Raw genomic sequence first — 10,562 nt, 5'->3', positions numbered from 1 at the left:
GCAACAACACGGCGATGAGGAGCGGGCGGAGAGGGATAGAGGAGTGCTGAGGGGGAGAGCCGCGGCAGCAGGGCAGCTATTAAACAGCGCGCTCGCCCATACAGACATTAAATACCCAAAGTTCCGCAAGGAGCCGAGACACCGTGCGAGCGAAAACACACACACGGCTTCAATCCGGCAGTCGCAGAGAACACAGAGGGAAAACCCCAAGAAGAGAGCGAGGATGTTGGTCCCCGCGGGAAGATAATGAAGAAGAGACTGCGCGTCGTGTCGCTGTGCCTCGCCGTAGCTCTCCTGCGCTGGTAAGAGACCTCCTGGCTGGCGCACCTTTCCTTTCCCCGGCGTACTCGGGTAAAAAAAAAAAAAACGGCGGTACTGCGCGCGCCACGCTCAGCTCGTGCACTCTCTGTTCCGCCGTTGCGGCGTCCGCACGCGCTGACTGTCTCTTTTTTGAGCAAGTTGCTTCGGCGAGGCCGCCGACGAAGAAGCCAGGCCACGCACGGACGGAGAAACTGGGAGTGCAGGATGGACTCATGGAGGCTCGTCACCGGGCGCCAGTTATGGCTGTAACACACTGTGCACGCGACACACGCATCTCGCGCCGCCAGTGTGAGTCTCACGCATTTAGCACGGTGTGTTGGCTGCACGCAGTTAAACAGTTACGTGCCTCAGACGTTACACACACAGAGCCCTGGGCGGTCGGGCGCTGTCTCGGTTCTCCCTCTCTTCGGCGGCTGCGTTCGGATGAGGCGGCGACACGCACGCAGCGAGCGAGCAGCAGCAGGTTGTCTGTGTGTCCGGTTCGCGCGCGGGCTCTTCTCTTCTTGGCACTACAGGCCCCACACACACACACACTCGCCGGCGATGGTGCGTGTGAGTGGTAACGGAACAAGCGCGGCCAGATGTCGTGTACTGGTGTTTATGTGCATGTAGACGTGTCACTCACTCGCCCCCCGTCCGTTCGAGGGAACAGGTGGTGGATTAGCATTAGTCACCAAAGTCCCTTTTCACCACGCCACTGACTGACGCAGGTAGGAAACATGTCATATTCATGATGGAAGAGCACTTCTTGGCCCTTTTTTCAGTGCTTGTGTGTGTGTATATATATTACATTTATTTATTTTGCAGACTCTTTTTTTCCAAAGCACCTTCCAGTGAACTCTATACTATAGTGTTACCAGCCCACACACCTAATTCACCGCAGTGACTTACACTGCTAGATACACTACTTACATGGGTCACTCATCCAGACATCAGTAGAACACACACACTCCCTCTGTCACTCACACACTATGGGTGAACCTGAACAGCATGTCTTTGGATTGTGGGAGGAAACCAGAGCACCCGGAGGAAACCCACGCAGATGCAGGGAGAACATGCAAACTCCACACAGACTGAGCAGGGATCCAACCCATGTCCTCTCATGCCACCCTGGTGCTGTGAGACAGCAGCGCTACTCGCTGTGCCACCGTGCTTCCCATACATATATAATGTATTTGTATATATGGAGTGAAGAGGATTAATGATAAATGATATATATGCATGAAGCTCACATCGAACTGCCACTTTGTTTCTACGCTGTTGATGTGCTTTGTTACATGTAAATGAATTCATCTCCAGTTCAAAGTGCTTCTGATGGCACCCGCTGCTTACTCACATTTGAATAGTCCTTTATCACCGACAGCGCACTGCAGTTGTGGTACATTTGCGGTGTTACCCTGGTGTCAGATCTAATCTGTTACGCCAGTAGGGATGTGCTTGCACCCCCGCGCTCTGTAACAATCAGCGCCCCAGTTCCCCTGTTGCAGAGGCTTCCCTGTTCTGCGATGGCTTCCACCACACCTTGCTCGTTCCTTTAACTTTAATACTTTGTGTATTTTGAGAAATGCAAAATAAAATGTTTCTTATGGCGCTCGTAATATGAGCAGCGGCAGGTGGCGTGAACGTGTACCTTAGATCAGGTTGCGTGTGCTTCTGAGCTGGTCTCACATGCTTTTAAAGATTGATTAATAACTTAATTGTTTTATCATAGCACAAGTGGTAACTCATGGCTGTGTGATGAAGTTGTCTGTCTTAAGTTTGCTATCAAAACGTGTTGTATTTTGAAAATGTATTCATACATATTTACTAGTATTGAGGAAAAATAACTTGGGTTTGTGTTGGGGTAGCAAGAGCACAAAGTGGTATGATCTTTCGTAACATTTACATTAGTTTTTTTTTATTTTTTAGTTTTATGCACAGAGTCAAAACAGCATACAGACAAACATCATGCTGCAAAAACACAAATACATCCACGTACATAGAGTGAGGGCTCAGGGTTAGATGGTTACAATATATCACAGGTATGATCGTGCACCGCTTTAATGCCTTCCGGAAGGGTGTCCACATATCCCAGAATTGGAGTCGTTATACAAATCAAATGTCACTTTTTCAGGTAGGAGAGATTTGAACACTTTTGTCATGTACGTGACAAAATATGTAAGAGCGGAGAGTCCGCGTACCATAACATCGCCAAGAAAGGAGTCTGGGCTGTAATTTAACACAGGAATGGTTGGAGAAATCGCTTTTTTTTTTTTTTTTTTGTTTTTTTTGTTAAAAGGTTTCTTGGATCACTGCATGGACCCCAGTCAAGTAAACTTATATCTTCCCACGTTCCCAGAATAAATGTATCAAGGTGTCCGGAGAGACTTTGCGTTTAAAGCACAGCCGAAATGTGCCCAGGAACATCCTGGGAAAGGCACGCAGCAGTGAGGTACGTTCTGTGAATGAAGCTTTGTTCTTGGATGCTGACGGAGGTGAAATTTACTTCTGTATCGCTGTGCTTGAATCGAGAGCTACATTGACAGAAAATTTAGAAAGTGTGCTTGTAAAACTAGATATTAGTCTTTCTGCGTAGCTTTAGCCTTGCGTTGATTTATTGATGATCGATTCCGTCTTCTCCGTTACATATATAGTATTCCTCTTTTCCTGCTTCAGTGTTTGTTCTTGACTGAAATATGTTGTATTGTTATTTTTGGTGTAAAATCAAGCAACTCAAAGCTGCTGCAGTATTTTTTTTTTTTCCTCCCCCCACGCATACATAGACGAGAAAGCTGTGGTTAAATGATAAACTCCCTTTTAGTAAAGCCCATCAGAATGTGGTGTTCTCTTGGCAAGTTAAAGCAGATTTATGTTACTTTTATGTACCCAGTGAGGTATGTTTTGGCTATAAACGGCTGTTACTGCAACAACAAATAGTATGTTTTTTTTTCTTTCTTCTTCATTATATTGTTGGCTCCTTTGTTAGGCAACATGCCTTTCTTCACTAGTGCAGCTGTCCTCAATAACTGTGAATGCTGGAGTTTGTGGAAGATGAACGGCGTGCGCACATGGTCAGTCCTCTTTTCAATGACAATTCTCATGCTTCAGTATAATAACTGGGTGTCAGGTTTTTTGTGCATTAGTATTTTAAACTTTTAGTTGCCCATCAGTGTTTTTTTTTTTTTTTTTTTTTTATTTAAAGGAAATATCAGGAAATGGCTTACTTTAAGCCCCATTAGAATGTTCCTACTTTTTGTCCTACAGGTATTTTTATTTTATCTGCAACAAAATCATAATGCCATGAGAGTTTTTGGGCTTGTCAGATACTGTTTTGGCAAGGATTTCTTTGTAATCCTCAACCTTTCCACAGTAGCATCACATTTTCTTATCCACTGAGTTATTAGGAGTGGTGTGCGTGGGGTTTGAGACATCCATTTGATCAAGTATATGTGGTTATGGAGTTCTGCATTTTGTAGCCACCGAGCTTAGTTATACATGTAAATTCACGTTCACGTGTAATGCTTAGTTGACTGCTTTCTTGTTTCATTCGAATCCTTGTACACAAAGTATGTACCAGTAGCCTAACATTCAGTTTTGGTTAGGCTGGTAGTCTTAGACTTGTCAGTGAAACACTTTTCTTATTGTGGCTGGTACCCAAATTTATTGTTCACCAGGCATTAATACTTTTAGGCATTGATTTACTCAGTGTTGTTCAGAAACACTGACACTGAATTAGAAGTCATGAAGGAGTTCTAGACACACACACATTTTCTGAACCGCTTGTCCCATACGGGGTCACGGGGAACCGGAGCCTACCCGGCAACACGGCGTAAGGCCAGAGGGGGAGGGGACACACCCAGGACGGGACGCCAGTCCGTCACAAGGCACCCCAAGCGGGACTCGAACCCCAGACCCACCGGAGAGCAGGACCCCGTCCAACCCACTGCGCCCCCCACTCGAGTTCTAGCCGGTCTTCTTTAAAAAAAAAAAAAAAAAAAAAAAAAAATAATAATAATTAAATAAATCTGAAGGTCGGTAATGCTTGACAGCAACCTTGAAAGGTTGAGAATCGCATACTTATTTAATCTGGACATGTTTCTTGAGCTAGCTTGGCTTCTCCAATTGTCTGTAGAACTACTTACTTAAAGATAAGTGTAAAATGCACTGACTCAGCATTTGGAACCGTATGTAAAGTTTATCGTCAGTATTCTTTTCATGCGTGTTTGTGTTTTCTTTCAGTTTTTAAATTTCAGACGTCACAGAGTGGTGGTGGTGAAATAATGCTGAAGAAGTTAATTGAAAAGTAGCATTCAGGTCTTTGGGATATTCACACTGAACGTTTTGTATTTTTCTTACATTTAAACCTCTTTAATGCAAATATATTAAAATATGCTCTTATAGACTTGGTCCGCAGATATGCAGTACAGCAACCGTGTAACTGAAGTTAACGTTAAGATAGCGCAGGTTGAACTCGCACTGTCCTTTCCTGCAGTAACATGTAAACCCTAAGCAGCCTGGGGGCTCTTGAGAAAAATGCATTATTCCAAGCACCATTTGCCATTTACTCGCTGATTAACTGTCTGGTAAGGAACGGTGCTTCTGGTCATGCCAACTCTGAGAGCTACATGTGCTCTGGGCTATGGCATATTTTGAACCCACCCTTTCCAAAAGGCCAAGCTGTGAGCTCTCACTATTTCCAGCAAGTTTTCTTTTTTTTTTTTTTTTTTTTTTTGCCTTATTATAGCCCATGAGAGACAGGACTCTTAAAAGTTGTTAAAGCAAACACCAGCCTGAGAATGAGTGACTATGTTCACGGGGCTGCAGGGGGTACATGCTTTAAATGTGGGGTTTTAAGGCTCTACCACTATCCCCTAGTATCCCTTGGAGCACTTCAGGGCACCCCGAGATCAGAGGGGTCAGTCGACTGGTTTTACAGGTTCCGTTTCGTCATCGGTTTGCAGGCAGGAACTTGGCGCCAACATTGAAATGAGTCTCTTTTTAATACTTTTTTTATAGCGACGCGAATACTGGTATTCTTCAGTTTTCACGTCAATGTGTCACACAGGGATATTAAGTTGTTTTGAGCAGTATAAATTAAGAGAAACTTAGTGTACCACGACGCATAGTTTGAAAGACCCATAGTTTAGTGTACCATGTAATTTAATGCCAATTCCCTATGGCATTTAACAGACCTTGGTGTGTAGGACTTTTTTCTTTTTTTTTTTTTTTTTTTTTAATAGTTTAATTCTTGATGTTACCTTTTGTTATTCACTCCTTGTTAATAATACATTTTTGATATAAATGCATAGTGATGTTTTCAGTAGTAAGAGAATATTAATTACATTAACTGTCTCTGCTAAAAAATATACCATGGGTTCATCCATATAGATGCTGCATTTAATCATTTCTGTGGATTTTGGAAAAATGGCTCCAAACATGCAAAATGTTTGTTGCAACTATTAGTTTGTAAAGTATCACAATTAAAACTATTCTGTGCCAACTTTAGTTTGCTGTCATAAAATGACAGGTTTCACGTGGCTGTTTAATGTAGATAACCATGGTGTCTCGTTAATTTTAAAATAATGGTTTAGGTCATGGGTGTGCAACAGGTGTCCATGGGGGCTGCTGGGTATGCGGGTTTCTGTTCAGCTTGTGTTTTTAATAGTGTTATTGAAGTAACTTGATATTCATTTACCTCACCACGCATATCTAATTTAAACCAAGAATTTCACTGTGTTCTAAAACCTGCAGGTAGACTGGTACAACCTGGGCAAACCTCGAGGGTCTATTTAATTATGCAGGTAATGTAAACTATAGTGCTTACTGATACTACTAAGACACTTTGGCCTTATTTACAGCTAGAAACACTGTGTACAGAGCACCTCAGATTTTTGTGGCTGTGTGTAATATTTAATTTGGACACTAAAATTCATTTCCAGTCATTGAAAATCAGTCTGTTCCACACTTGAAGATTTACTTTTTTACTTTTGAATTGCTTTGAATCTGTCCTTTTATCGTTTTCTGTTGTTCAGCTTTCTTTTAAGTGAAATTTCTCATTTAATATTGTTCTTCACCCATCAGGCCCACTTTTTCACTGCAGACTAAGGACTTTACAAAAGAGCCAAATGTACTTTGAGTCCTAGTAAAGCATGGGTGCCCTGTCAGGATATGTTTCTCTTTTTTTTTTTTTTTTTTCTTCAGGATTTACTCTCCGAAAGAAGCACACTTTTGATTGCACTCTGCGTAACGCTCTCAAAGCTTGCCAGACCTCCAAATTGTTCAGTTTTGAACAGTACTAAAGCTTTTTTTGGCAAAATCCGTCTTCATGAGCTTAACTGTTTAAAAAAAGTCCTCCTTGCTGGAGCTAATGTTAAATTCTTCATAAGGTAGCAACCCCGTGTGGCAGACAAATACGAAAAAGACCGGAAAGCTTTTCCAGTAACACATCATGATCTGAGGTTCGCGGTCAGATGGGACGAAATGGCCTCAACGCATTTATCTGTCCTCCCCTTCTCCGCGCCACTCGGCCTTCATGTCGGATGACAGAATGGTGGCTGTCAAAACAGGAGTTAAATCCACAAGGATGAGGCTGGATCCTGTCTCTGTGGAACTCTATTGTTTGTGCTCACAGACCATGGGAGACATCAGAGCCCTTTCTGTGGGACCGTGGTCCCAGCTGACACATCTGCAAGCCCTGAAATCCCCGTATTGAGTCCCATCTGATTGTCTGCTGTTGGTCTGAAAATGTTGACATTGGAACGTAAGAACTTCAGTCAGTGACCTTCTTAATACAGTGTTTTATTGGCAGGTTGAAGCCTGCTTAGTATCACTCATTTTCAGTATTTATATACGGGAGTGAAATCGTACAAGTGTCTGTGCCCCAGATTGTACAGTCCAGGTTTTATGAGCACAACAAGCCGCAGCGCTCATGCATGATCGTCGAGGGCTAAAAGAGTACGGGCTGCTATATCTTGCTGTTGGCTGAAGTGTGGAGGTGAAGAGCTGTTTAGATGAGTGCTTCCAGTGTGAGCCTGTCAGTTGCAGTCCCTATTTATGGCTGTTTATCTTTCCTCCATGTATCACACCTTTTTTTGTGGCAGGTGCTCATTGTAGAACTAAATGTGTACCAAGGCCATTTTATCACCTTACTGCTAAAACCTTGTGTTTCAGTTCATTTTGTGCGTTTTGCTTATGATCTTATATCTGGTAAAGCTCTCCGGGTCTTCGGAACATATCGCGGTGCTTTTTTCTTCAGGCTCCTCCCACGCTCGCAGCCTATCCTTTGCGACTCGTCCCGATGTCCCAGCGCCAGTGTCCTCACGTGTTGTCTGCTCTCACCTGCTGTTAGGAGATTTGTGCCAGGTCTTTGGTCCTGTGTCACAACTGCTTGCCCACCTGGTCTGGGTCCTGAGCTACGTCATGTTTACTTGCACCCTGCACCTGGAGGAGCGGGCTGGCCGTGGTATATCTGCAAGCTATTTATGAACTTTCAGTTGCTGTTCCCGCCTTGTACCCTGCTTCTACGGTGTCTGAGTTCATCTAATATTATGTGACAGTTGAACAGTGAACTTCGTGAACATTTTGACAAAGTAAACTGGTGACGAGCATTTCTTTTGAACAAAAAATTAAAAATGATAAATTATCATAGACTTAGACTTTAGTGCAAGCAAAGAGCTTTGAATCTTTTGGAAGACCCATGATATATTTGCTATAAAATGTTTTATTTTTGGGGGGTGCGGTGGCGCAGTGGGTTGGACTGGGTACTGCTCTTCGGTGGATCTGGGGTTCGAGTCCTGCTTGGGGTGCCTTGCGACGGACTGGCGTCCCATCCTGGGTGTGTCCCCTCCAGCCCCATGCCCTGTGTTGCAGGGTTAGGCTCCGGCTCCCCGCGACCCTGTATGGGACAAACGATTCAGACTGTGTGTGTTATTTTTGCAGTGAGAGGATATTCAAGTTTTCCAGTTATCAATGGCCTGTCTCCTGTCCACTGTCTTTTGCTGTGATTACCAGAGGTCCCTACCAAGGGAGGCAGTAGCAGCAACATCTGGTTGACTCATAGATGTACGCTTTGTACAGTATAGTGTTAACTGAGCAGTTGCAGCTTTGTTTTGGCTGGTTGTCTTATTCCAGGTGCAGTGTGTATGTGTACTATTTTGTCTAGAGGGATTTTCTTGAGCTCTTTAGCTGTTTTACATCTGTTGGCTTGATGAGCAGAGATAGACGCTACGTTGGAATTCCTTCCTACTCTTTAGGAACGCACCCGGGATGTACTGATGGCATCGCAGTGTGTGAACTGGTGGCATTTAAGCTTGAAAGAACAAGAGGTGGGTGGGTCAGAGGGGCTGTAACCATTTGTACTTTAGTGATTGGGGCGACAGATTGCCAGGAGTGTCTTTCAGGGATCTTCAGGCTAGGCGAAAGTCCTTTCGTATTTTGGGTTTGGGTGCCATCAAGTAGTTATGTGGTGCTACTTGAGACATCATCCAGGGATCCATACCATACACCCCAGACTAACTTCATGTGCTGTACTTGTATTGCTCTTCAGAGTTGTATTGCCTGCTTTGCCACAGTTTGCCTTTGGTTAAGTCACTGCTTATCATTTAGTATGTGTAACTCATGCTCAACATTTATTTACTGTGAAGTCTGACTCCCTTTTATTCTCACATGATCACGAAAGAACGGTAAAGCTTAGTTTTTGCTGTGCAAAATCCATAGGTTTCCCTGCTTTAAATCTGACCCCTTTGGGAAGAAAACATTTTTCTCTTCTGGATTTCATGTTTGTTTGACATTAGGTTTGTCAGTGACCAGACTTGGGAAGTTCATCCCTATGCAGGTATCTGTGCAAATGAACATGCAGACTCAGAGAGTAAGGTTTTTTTCTCCGCCTCCTTCTTATGTCCTGAATGTCTTTTTTTCAGTTAACTCTTCATGATTTAGCATTTGAGTCATCATGTAATGAGGCCAGTATGGCTTTAAGTGCTTGTCCTAACCCTAACCTTCATCTCAACAGTTATTCAGCTGCTCTTGTATATGATGTGAAAGGGGAAGGATTATGGCGGATGAGCTGGATTTGCCCATGGAGTTCTTATTGTCTTCCTGTGGAGTACTGACGTACTCATGCAGAGAGGGAATATGTTTGTCTGAGCTGTGGCCTGGCCCAGCGCTGCCCTACTTTACTGGGCTGCCCTGGCACCTCGCCCGGGGTGTTTGGGCTGTGGGACACGTGGCTCACACTGGGACTCTTTCTCGTTGCGAATAAACACCGAACAAGACCTGAATTTTTGCGGTTCCCACCACGTGCCCTCCCCAGTTCACTATATTGCCTTGAACTGGTTCATAATGGTTACTTCTACGGGTGCAGGTTGAGAAAGCCCTTTTGCTTTTTCTGAGATCATGACACAGTTATTCAAGTAAATGAGAATGTGTAGAAATACACATAAATAAAACACTTTAAATATTGTGTGTGTGTGTGTGTGTGTGTGTGTGTGTATTCTTTTGGTTCTCCTTATGGCCTACAAGAAAAGCTGGTCCAGCACCATCATGGTCCTGTCACAGGTGCATCAGTTTCTGCAGGTGCATCCTTATAAGAGGTGAACAGGGCAGGCTTAAATGTTTAGTTCCTTTCAGTCTCTGCAAAATGTGGTTTTCTGCAGTGCCTGGTGACATTTATTCTCAGCCTTTTTTCCCCTGTCAGAGTTTTCATATTGGCAATAATTTGGTAAAATATGTGCGTACTAAGCATGTGTGTTTGCCCAGAGACAGTGAATAAACCCTGTTTCAGTATCTGTGTTTGAAAGCATATATGTTTTGTGGAGTTTTAAGCTATTGCTTAGCTCTATAGTGGTCTTGGGCAGAACCACTGGAACATTAAATCAAGGTCATGTCTTTGGTTTGGCCGTTGGGGAAACGATGGCAAAATTTCATCATTCACCATGCTCCTGCTCAAAAGTGTGGGGAATCCTGTGCACAGATTTAAGATTTCTTGCTGACACGTGTCAGAATGCTGCAGTTCAACCCAACCCACCTGCCTCAAGGAATCCCGCGGAAGTGAGGCAGATTTCTTTTCGGTGGTCAGCCACAAAAGACTTACTGTTAATATCATAAGCGCTTTCTAATTGCTTGTTACGCAATGAGTAAACGGCAGTGATTTTAGGTTTACGGAAGTCCGGCTTTACTGTTTCATTTAGACTCACCTTGTACTGCAGAGCTGTTTTATGCTTATTTTAGGACATTAACTTGGCTGAAAGTGCTCGATAATGTCT

This window comes from Scleropages formosus, chromosome 9, assembly GCF_900964775.1.
Source record: "Scleropages formosus chromosome 9, fSclFor1.1, whole genome shotgun sequence".
NCBI lineage: Eukaryota > Metazoa > Chordata > Actinopteri > Osteoglossiformes > Osteoglossidae > Scleropages > Scleropages formosus.
Note: the sequence above shows the minus strand (reverse complement) of the source record.